This window comes from Rhinoderma darwinii, chromosome 4 (genome assembly GCF_050947455.1).
Source record: "Rhinoderma darwinii isolate aRhiDar2 chromosome 4, aRhiDar2.hap1, whole genome shotgun sequence".
In the NCBI taxonomy this organism is placed as follows: domain Eukaryota; kingdom Metazoa; phylum Chordata; class Amphibia; order Anura; family Rhinodermatidae; genus Rhinoderma; species Rhinoderma darwinii.
In genome coordinates this window covers 220,226,395-220,236,890 of record NC_134690.1, presented here as the reverse complement: position 1 = coordinate 220,236,890, position 10,496 = coordinate 220,226,395, and the positions used below count along the sequence as shown (strand labels likewise).

Below are 10,496 nucleotides of genomic sequence, written 5' to 3'. Positions count from 1 at the left end.
CTTATGACTTTTCGTGATTGCCCACAACAATATTCAGTGATACAGTATTTGACACTACTGGTGATGTTGTCATATGGTGGCTCAGTGGTTTACCACTGGGGTCCAGTAATGGAATTTGACCAAGGGCAACATCTGTAAAGAGTGGGTACTGTGTGTGCAAAGGGGTTCAAGTCCCCTATTGTCATATGTTACCCCTGTTATATGAAGCCTGAATTACACATTGGTTACCAGACTATGTTATAGTGTGATGAATGGCCACTAGAAAAAGATTATATTTTATCCTAGTTACTTAGATGGAGTTTGTACACTTGTATCCACAAAATAGAGCATGCATAATATAGCAATCACTGGACAATTAGTTGTAGATTATAAAGAATAAATATCTAAATTGGGGTGTACAATAAATGAAAAACATCAGACTTGCATAGTATCATAAACAGGATTCATGTTGGGCAAAATTTAGTTTTTTACTGGCGCTTTGTTCACCAGAATTTATAAGCTCCATCCATTTTACTAATGCATAGAAATGGATCCCAACAGAAAGGATAAACCAAACCTCATATATTTGCCTCTTTCTTCCTTGATATATTTCTCAGTTGTGTTAAATATGTTTTCAATGTGTAAAATGACACAAATGCAAGATATTCATAGAGATCTAAAGCTACATCCTATGTCTTCAGCCTCGCTGCATTCCAAAGCTTTTCTTAATACCATCCTCTTTGTGATACAAGAAACGCCTCGCTTAGGCGAACAGCTCCCAGGCTCACTGCCTGCAGATTTTCTTGTCCAGTCAGTACATAGCAGCAGGCACTGCTCTCTCTCCTGTCACTGAGAAGTATTGAAATTACTAGCACTTCTAGCTGACACTGAGCTGCATGGTAATATTGACCCTATATGATTGGGGCTACAAAAATCTTCTTTAACTTCTTTGGAAAATGTTGGCTAACACAATGAATTTACTTTACTCTTTGTGAGATATGTAAGGAAATAGCTATTACAATTTGCATCATTGTACCTCTCATCTTACTCTCCAAAAGAAAGGTAGGTGGCAACATATGCTTTGGAATTTTACAGTTACCCAATCTAATATTGTGATATTTGGGTCAATTGGTCATTTATTAATACTATTGTAACATTACTAATAAGAGAAATGTAAACCATACATATGTTTTATACATTTGTACAATGACTTGTATGATATTCATTGAGAAATACGCCAGTTGTGATATTGAAATCATGTCTATGTTAGCTGTGGTTAGGGGTTTTAGACAAAGCGTAATAGAAGTTTATAAAAAAAACATACCTGTTCATTTCTTGCTGCATATTTTTCAGGTATGCTGAACCTTTTAGATAATTATATAGGTGAAATAGATAGATAGATAGATAGATAGGTAGATAGATAGATAGATAGATAGATAGATAGATAGATAGATAGATAGATAGATAGATAGATAGATAGATAGATAGATAGATAGATAGATAGATAGATAGATAGATAGATAGATAGATAGATAGATAGATAGATGATAGATAGATAGATAGATAGATAGATAGATAGATAGATAGATAGATAGATAGATAGATAGATAGATAGATAGATAGATAGATTGAAAAAACCAAGGAGAGAAAAGCAGCGTGACATGCCAGAGAAATACTCTAGTAATTGAAGGTTCCAAAAAATAAAATATTGCCAATGAAGTAATGAAGTATGGTCATCTACTGAGAAGGTATTTTTTATGGATTTGATAGTGAGGAGGTTGTGACTTTGGTAAGGCTTTTTAATAGATAACTGACAGAGTAATAGTACTCTCCTTCTATTGCAACACTGTTCTTTTTAGAAGGATTCAATTGAGAATCAAGGACACGTAGCATGCAAACTGGCAACACACTTAGTGGGTCAGATAGCCAGCAGGTTATTAACGGAGATTAGCAGGATGGCCAATGCAGGGGGAATTTAGTGTTACATGGTGCTTCTTCTAATGAATGTTCAAGCTTGTAATATAGTAGCACTGAGTCTTCCGTAGCGGGAGCTACTCTTTGTAGCAGCTCCACACTCTGGCTAATAGAAGGATTTCCCAAGCGGGAAACTCTATGACGATCATATGATCTAATATTGTAAATGGGCAGGGTTGTCCTGATAGGAAAACTTTTAGGGCTCTGGAACTATTTCGCAATCCAGATCTGTAAGAAACCAAACAGGCATCAATGCCAACATGCATAAAGTAAATTATTAATACTTAGTTCAATAGTGCAACAATGTCCGATATGCTAAAAAATGGACCACTTAGATAAATATTAACTTATGTATTACAAGGTCAATAAGCCAATTGTTAGAGAATCGTAATGTGGAAGAATACCTTTCTGCAATATTCACACTAACCTGTCCAATGCTTATAATAAATACACATGCCAATCGAAGCTTCGTGGTATGACTGCAATCTTAAACCATTGTGGTGGTGCCGTACGTTGATGTATGCCACTGCTGTTAGCTAGTGCGATAGCATCTTCACACACTATGAATGAGAATTGTAAAGTGTATTCAGTGACGTCATTCATTAAATGACCACAGGTCCAAACAAAGCTCCTCCTTTCAAGATCTTTATAGTTTCCTTCATCAGGAGTAGTCCTGTCAGTTCTGCTTTTACCTTATATACGTACACAGCAGTCTTTTAATACTGGACACAAAACTAATATAGTATGTGATGCAGCAAAAGCTTTCTTATAAAATTGGATCATTTTCCCAATGCACAGTTGAAATTCATTGTGGAACATATACAATTGATATATATGAAAAAGTCCTTTAATCTGTGGGAAATATAAAGACCAGGTTCGCCCTAAATTACACCATCCTCTACATATTATATGTTTTTTAAAATAGAATTACAAGGCATAATCCCTTACTGTAATTCGTTTTCCAGGAAAAAAATAAATAATCGCCCTTACTATATCCTACTAAATTTCAAAAGGTTGTTAAAAAAAACTCATGTCAGGATAAGATCATTGGTATTCCATTTACGACATAGAAAGGTTGATTATTGTAAAATGAAAAGTTGAATAATTGTCTTATTTACCATTTAGTATCAATTCCTTATAGTATAAGATCTCTGTTTGCAGTCATTCAATAGAAACCTTCATTATTTACTTCCAGATAAACATCTATCCCGGTCATGTGATGATCACACAAGTGCTTGGATTGTTAGTGTTACAGGACAGTTATCAGAGCTGTGTCTTGTAAAGAGTCGAGCACCTGCGTGATTATCACATGACCAAGACAGATTTTTATGCCCTACAGTCAAAGCTCCTATTAAATGACTGCAAGCAGAGATATTGAAAAGTGTGAGGAATCGACAAAGAAAGTACATTTTAAAATTGTGTAACTTTTCATTATACAATTAATTACTTAATATTTTTTGAACCTGTAATAACCCTCCATGCATTATTTTAAAACAAAATATAAATACGTTTTTTGAGATTTTTACTATTTGATAACACAGAATATAAAACTAAGCTGCTCTATAGAGGGTGTAATTTACATCTAATGGTGTAAATGTGACAAAACATGTGTTGCGCAGTAAACATTACCTTTATAAATGCTTAAGGGAACTTATTAATAATATTCTTAAAGGTTAATTGGGACATCTCATTACTGAAAAATATCATTGTAAAGGCCTTGCCACATAACAAACAGATCACTGAAATAGCAGATCACTTCTTACCTTTTAATTGTTTTCAATTAATATAAATAATGAGAGGTGCTAATGTCTCAATAGACGAAAAACAAATTGCCATATTGGCCCGCGACAAAATTAGCGCAATCCAACAAAGTATCAAAACAACAAAGCATTGCAGGGTACTACCATGTTAAGAAATGGGATGGAAAAAACAGGAAATATTAGTCAACTACCGCCAAATGGGTAAATTAAAATCATAAATGAATAGCAAGCTTGTACATCTAGGGGTATATGTCACTATGGTACTGACCCAGATGTGACCCTACACTGTAACCCTTTATTTTAAGTGGAGTGATCGCCCTGAAAGGGGAGGCCCCACACAGGAACCTCCTATCACACTCTAATGCATCTTAAGAATTTATAATGCATACAAAGGTGGTATATAGCAGTCATACATCCATACTGATATACACCACTTGTTTGGATGCATTGTAAATAAATTCCTAGTGTGCATTAGGGTGTAATTGGAGGTTACTGTGTGGGTCAGCCCCTTGGGGCAATTACTTTGCTTAAAACATAGGGTTACAGTGTAGGGTCCCATTAGGGTCAGTATCATAGTGGCATATTACCCTAGTTGTACATGTTTGCTATTCACCTATGATTTTATTATACCCATTTGGCGGCGGTTGAGTGATATTTCCTTGTTTTTGCCTACAATTTTTTAACATGGTAGTACCCCCCAATGCTGTGTTGTTAATTTTGGTGCATGGTGATATGGCAATTTAACTTCATCTATTGAGACATTAGCTTCTATCATTGTTTATTTTATTTGGAGACTATTAAAAGTTATGATTTAAGTGATCTGCTCTTTTAGTAATATGTTTAATGGGACATCCCCTTTTAGACATTTTAAAGAATACCATAATTGTAATATATCTGGCGCCATCTTTTTTAGAATTAAATGTGTGGCATCGGACTGATGAGGTTTTATCAGGAAAATGTCTCTGACTGGGAGATCAAATTACTGTTGTTATAAAATATTTCACGTGTAAGAACTTTTGATGTCACTTTCACAACAACTAACAACAAACTGTACCTTTCTCGACATGTATTGTTTAGATATTATATTTTTTATATATATTTGGACTGCTAACTCCAACAAAAGCTGAGGCATAGAAGAACACCATTTATTGTTGACGTTGTTACCCAGTGGCAGATCTTCTTTAGATTTCAAGTATTTTTATGCGGATATTATCTAGGATTTCTTGTTTAGCAATAGTATTGGAATCGTCACTCAATTTATCTGTCTTTATATGTTTAATGTGAAGAAATGCTATTTTACATTCAAAATGGATCGAAAAACAATGAAAAATATTATAAAATTCTTAAGTAAAAATTACGTCCACTCAATAATAGAAAATATATTCAAATTATTATCTTGCTATTGAACTTCTGATTTGACCCACTTTTGCATCTTGACACTTCTTTGCTTAGCAACAACAGTTTATTAAATTAGAGACATAATTGCAAAACACAGCAAAAAAACATTTAATGGCATTGTGTTAGATCTTGGTAGCATTCAGATGGAAATAGTGTAAAAGTAGGAAAATAATTATATAAAATGAAGCCATTACTAGGTTGGTACCATTATTCAAATGTTCAAACAGAGCTGTCTGTATATCCAAATATTCAATTTACCAAGCAGTCACCTTTTACCCCTTTGGCTAATTACATTTACGGCGCTGGGAGGCCGCAGTTAAGGACCAGTGCCTTAAGTAGTGCCATGGGCAAAAAAGCTGTGTCCGCACCATCACCCCCGGGAGAATAGATGTGATTGTCACAGATGTGACAGAAGTGTCAGAGGCACGCACGATCCACTTTCACTGAACCCGTCAGACCCACGGACCTGACGGGAACAGGATTTAGCGAACGATACAGCTGCACTGTATAGAGAATACACATCAGCTGTATCTCAAAAAGTAAAAAGATTTTTATAAAAACTATTAATAATGTTGCACCAATCACAATGATTGAAGTTTTTTTTTTAAATGCCTTTCCAAAGTTTACATAGTCTTTGAGATAGTCCCTTAGTGGGACAAAAAAAGCTCAATAAAGTTTAAATTATGTTCTTAAAAAAATGAGAGAAAAATAAAACAGAGAATAAACACCATAAATTAGTGTTTATTAAATCCCCGTAAATATAATGACTCTCACAATAAAATTAATACACTATTTATACCGCACGGTAAAAGGCGTGAAATATTTTTTTTATGGTAGAATTTTTTTTTTCATTCTCCCCACCATGTAGCCCAAAAGAATAATACAACTTATCATATAAAAACAAGCTCTTATGTATGTGTAATGGCAGGGGGTAGGGAGACGGACAAGTGAGCCCTAATCTACCCGCCACTCTGTCCCTGCCTACTTGCAACGACCCGCCCTAGGCGACGGGGTACAACTGGGCGGCGGTCCCTGCGCTCAGTAAGTGCACGACAAACACGACAAACATACAAAGGAACACAAGCAAGGAAAAGGGGCCGTTGCCCACGGCAACACCGTGAGCAACCAGAGTGGTGAACGAGCCGAGTCAAGCCAGGAGTGTGCGAGGTACAAAACGAAAAGCAGAAGAGTAGTCGGTAAGCCAGGGTCTGTATGGAGCAGGATCAAAAATAGCAGGAGCTGTAGCTGGGCCAGGAAACCACAAGGAAAGAATCACAAGCACCGAGGGACAGGAAGTGCAGGCTTAAATAGACCGAGGGCGGGAGCTAGCTGAGTCTGGCCAGGTTACGATAGGCTCTCCCACTCCTAAGCCTGCCAGCCTGAATGGTGGAAGCAGGAGTCAGTCTCAGGGATGTATTCTCAGGTGCTGACTGATTAGTTCTGGGAGTTAACCCCGAAGCTGTGCCTGGCAGATCCTTTACAGTACCCCCCCTTTTATGAGGGGCCACCGGACCCTTTCTAAGTGGACCTGGCTTACTGGGGAAACGCAGGTGGAACCTCCTGACCAATACCCCAGCGTGAACATCCCGGGCGGGTACCCAAGTCCTCTCCTCGGGCCCGTATCCTCTCCAATGTACCAGGTACTGGAGGGAGCCTTGGACCATCTTGCTGTCCACAATCCTGGCCACCTCGAATTCCACCCCCTCAGGGGTGAGGATGGGAACAGGAGGTCTCCTCGAGGGAGCCAAGGACGGGGAGCAGCGTTTGAGGAGGAAGGCATGAAACACGTCGTGTATCCGAAAAGACGGGGGTAACTCCAGCCGGAAGGAGACAGGATTGAGGACCTCAATGACCTTATACGGCCCAATAAACCGGGGAGCAAACTTCTTGGACGGAACCTTGAGACGCAAGTTCCTAGACGACAACCACACCAGATCCCCGACCATAAACAGGGGGTTATCAGAACGTTTTTTATCAGCCTGAGTTTTTTGTACGCTCTGGGACACCTCTAGGTTTTTCTGAACCTGGGCCCAGACTGTGCACAGTTCCCGATGAACGACCTCTACCTCGGGATTGTTGGAACTACCAGGTGAAACGGAGGAGAACCGTGGATTAAACCCAAAATTACAAAAAAAAGGAGAGACCCCTGACGAGTTACTGACCCGGTTATTAAGGGAAAATTCGGCGAGGGGAATGAAAGAGACCCAATCAAATTGACAGTCAGAGACAAAACACCTTAAGTATTGTTCTAGAGATTGATTAGTCCTCTCCGTTTGGCCATTGGTTTCAGGATGGAAGGCAGAGGAGAAGGACAGATCAATCCCCAACTTCATACAGAAGGCTCTCCAAAACAATGAAACAAATTATACCCCTCTGTCCGAAACAATATTGACAGGGACCCCATGGAGACGCAGGATGTGTTTGACAAACAAGGTAGCCAACGTTTTGGCGTTGGGTCGTTTCTTGAGGGGCACAAAGTGGCACATCTTACTGAAGCGGTCCACCACCACCCACACCACCGACTTGCCTTGGGATGGAGGCAAATCGGTGATAAAATCCATGGAGATATGTGTCCAAGGTCTCTGGGGAATGGGCAACGAACGCAATAAGCCCGCTGGTCGGGACCTGGGAGTCTTGGACCTAGCACAAACCTCACAAGCGGCGACGTAGGCCTTAACGTCTTTAGGCAACCCAGGCCACCAATAATTTCTGGAAATGAGGTGTTTGGTTCCCAGGATGCCTGGATGGCCAGATAGTGCGGAGTCATGATTTTCCCTAAGTACCCCTAGCCGGAATTGCAGGGGAACAAACAGCTTGTTCTCAGAAAGGTTCCCGGGAGCTGCACCTTGATCAGAAGCAATATCAGAGACTAAATCAGAATCGATCGAGGAAATGATTATACCTGGATGCAAAATACAAGCAGGATCTTCCTCCGAAGGAGGGCTGGCCATGAAGCTACGCGACAGTGCATCAGCCTTAATATTTTTAGACCCAGCCCTATAGGTAACCAAAAAATTGAATCTGGTAAAAAATAACGCCCATCGAGCTTGTCTCGGGTTTAGCCTCCGGGCAGATTCTAGGAAAACCAGATTCTTGTGGTCGGTAAGGACCGTTACCTGGTGCCTAGCCCCCTCCAGGAAGTGGCGCCACTCTTCAAATGCCCATTTAATGGCTAAGAGTTCACGGTTGCCAATATCATAGTTACTTTCAGTTTGCGAAAACTTCTTGGAGAAATAGGCACAGGGGCGGAGATGGGTGAGGGACCTGGTACCCTGGGACAAGACAGCCCCCACTCCCACCTCAGATGCGTCAACTTCCACGATAAATGGCTCCATTTGGTTGGGCTGAACCAGCACCGGGGCCGAGACAAAGCACTTCTTAAGGACCTCAAAAGCCTGGACAGCCTCAGGAGGCCAGTGGAGGAGATCAGCACCTTTGCGAGTGAGGTCCGTAAGGGGCTTAGCGATGACCGAGAAGTTAGCAATAAATCTCCTGTAATAATTAGCGAACCCCAAAAAACACTGTAACGCCTTCAGGGAGGCAGGTTGGACCCATTCCGCCACAGCCTGAACCTTGGCGGGGCCCATGCGGAATTCATGAGGAGTGAGGATTTGACCCAAAAATTGAATCTCCTGTACCCCAAACACACATTTTTCGGTTTTGGCAAACAGTTTGTTTTCCCGAAGGACCTGGAGCACCTTCCTGACATGCTCAAAGTGGGAGGACCAGTCCTTGGAAAACACCAGTATGTCATCAAGGTACACTACCAGAAAAATCCCCAGGTAATTTCTCAAAATCTCATTTATGAAATTCTGGAAGACCGCAGGGGCATTACACAACCCAAAGGGCATAACGAGGTATTCGAAATGACCTTCGGGCGTGTTAAACGCAGTCTTCCACTCATCCCCCTCTTTGATGCGAATAAGGTTATACGCCCCCGTAGATCCAATTTAGAAAACCATTGGGCCCCCTGAACCTGATTAAAGAGATCAGGAATCAAAGGAAGGGGATACTGGTTCCTTACCGTGACCTTATTCAGGCTACGGTAGTCAATGCATGGCCTAAGACCACCATCCTTCTTCCCCACGAAGAAGAAGCCAGCACCTACCGGAGAAGAAGAGGGACGAATGTAACCCTTGGCCAGGGATTCCTGGATATACACTCTCATAGCTTCACGTTCGGGACAAGAAAGATTAAATATCCTACCCTTAGTAAGCTTAGCTCCTGGTACCAATTCGATAGCGCAATCGTATTCTCTATGAGGAGGTAACACTTCGGAGGCCTCCCTAGAGAAAACATCAGCGAAGTCCTGAACAAACTCGGGTAGCGTATTCGCCTCCTTAGGGGGAGAAATAGAATTAACAGAAAAACATGACGTACAACATTCATTACCCCATTTGGTTAGCTCCCCAGTATTCCAGTCAAACGTGGGATTATGCAACTGCAACCAGGGAAGACCTAGAACCAAATCGTACGATAATCCCTGCATCAACAGTACAGAGCATTGCTCCAAATGCATGGAGCCAACAAGGAGTTCAAAAACAGGGGTATGCTGTGTAAAATAACCATTAGCAAGAGGAGTGGAGTCGATACCCACTACCGGGACAGGTTTAGGCAAATCAATCAGAGGCATAGCAAGGGACATAGCAAATTCCACAGACATGATATTAGTAGAGAACCCTGAATCCACGAAGGCACTGCCGGTAGCAGACCTACCACCAAAAGAGACCTGAAAGGGAAGCAAGATCTTAGTACGTTTCATATTTACGGGAAATACCTGTGCACCCAAGTGACCTCCCCGATGATCACTTAGACGCGGAAGTTCTCTGGCTGCAATCTTACGCTTAGGACAGTTGTTCACTTGATGCTTGTCGTCCCCACAGTAGAAGCAGAGACCATTCTTCCTGCGGAATTCTCTACGTTGTTGGGGGAACACGGAGGCCCCGAGTTGCATAGGTATCTCTGAATCTTTCGGGGAGAAACGAAGCAACGGAGCTTCGGGAGGCATCATGGGGGAGTCGGAGGAGAAAACACATAAACGTTCACGTTGTCGTTCCCTGAGACGTCGGTCAAGTCATACCGCTAAAGCCATAACCTGGTCTAGGGAGTCAGAAGAGGGATAGCTAACTAGCAGGTCTTTCAGGGTATTCGACAGACCCAACCTAAACTGGCACCTTAAGGCAGGGTCATTCCACCGAGAAGCTACGCACCACTTCCGAAAGTCAGAGCAATACTCCTCAACAGGTCTCTTACCCTGACTTAAGGTCACCAGCTGACTCTCGGCAAAGGCAGTCCTGTCAGTCTCGTCATAAATAAGTCCGAGAGCAGAAAAGAAACAATCAACGGAGGAAAGTTCAGGGGCGTCAGGAGCCAAGGAGAAGGCCC

At 41.2% G+C, this 10,496-nt stretch overlaps 1 protein-coding gene across 1 annotated transcript in view; it reads left to right on the top strand.

Annotated features, from left to right (window-relative positions):
- The first annotated feature begins 798 nt into the window (after positions 1 to 798).
- MCHR2 (melanin concentrating hormone receptor 2) overlaps positions 799 to 10,496 on the top strand; it is a 363,048-nt gene continuing 353,350 nt past the window's right edge. Inside the window, exon 1 of the mRNA XM_075864203.1 lies at positions 799 to 1,041. The gene's annotated coding sequence lies outside the window, so the exon portion shown is untranslated. The remainder of the gene's footprint in view (positions 1,042 to 10,496) is intronic.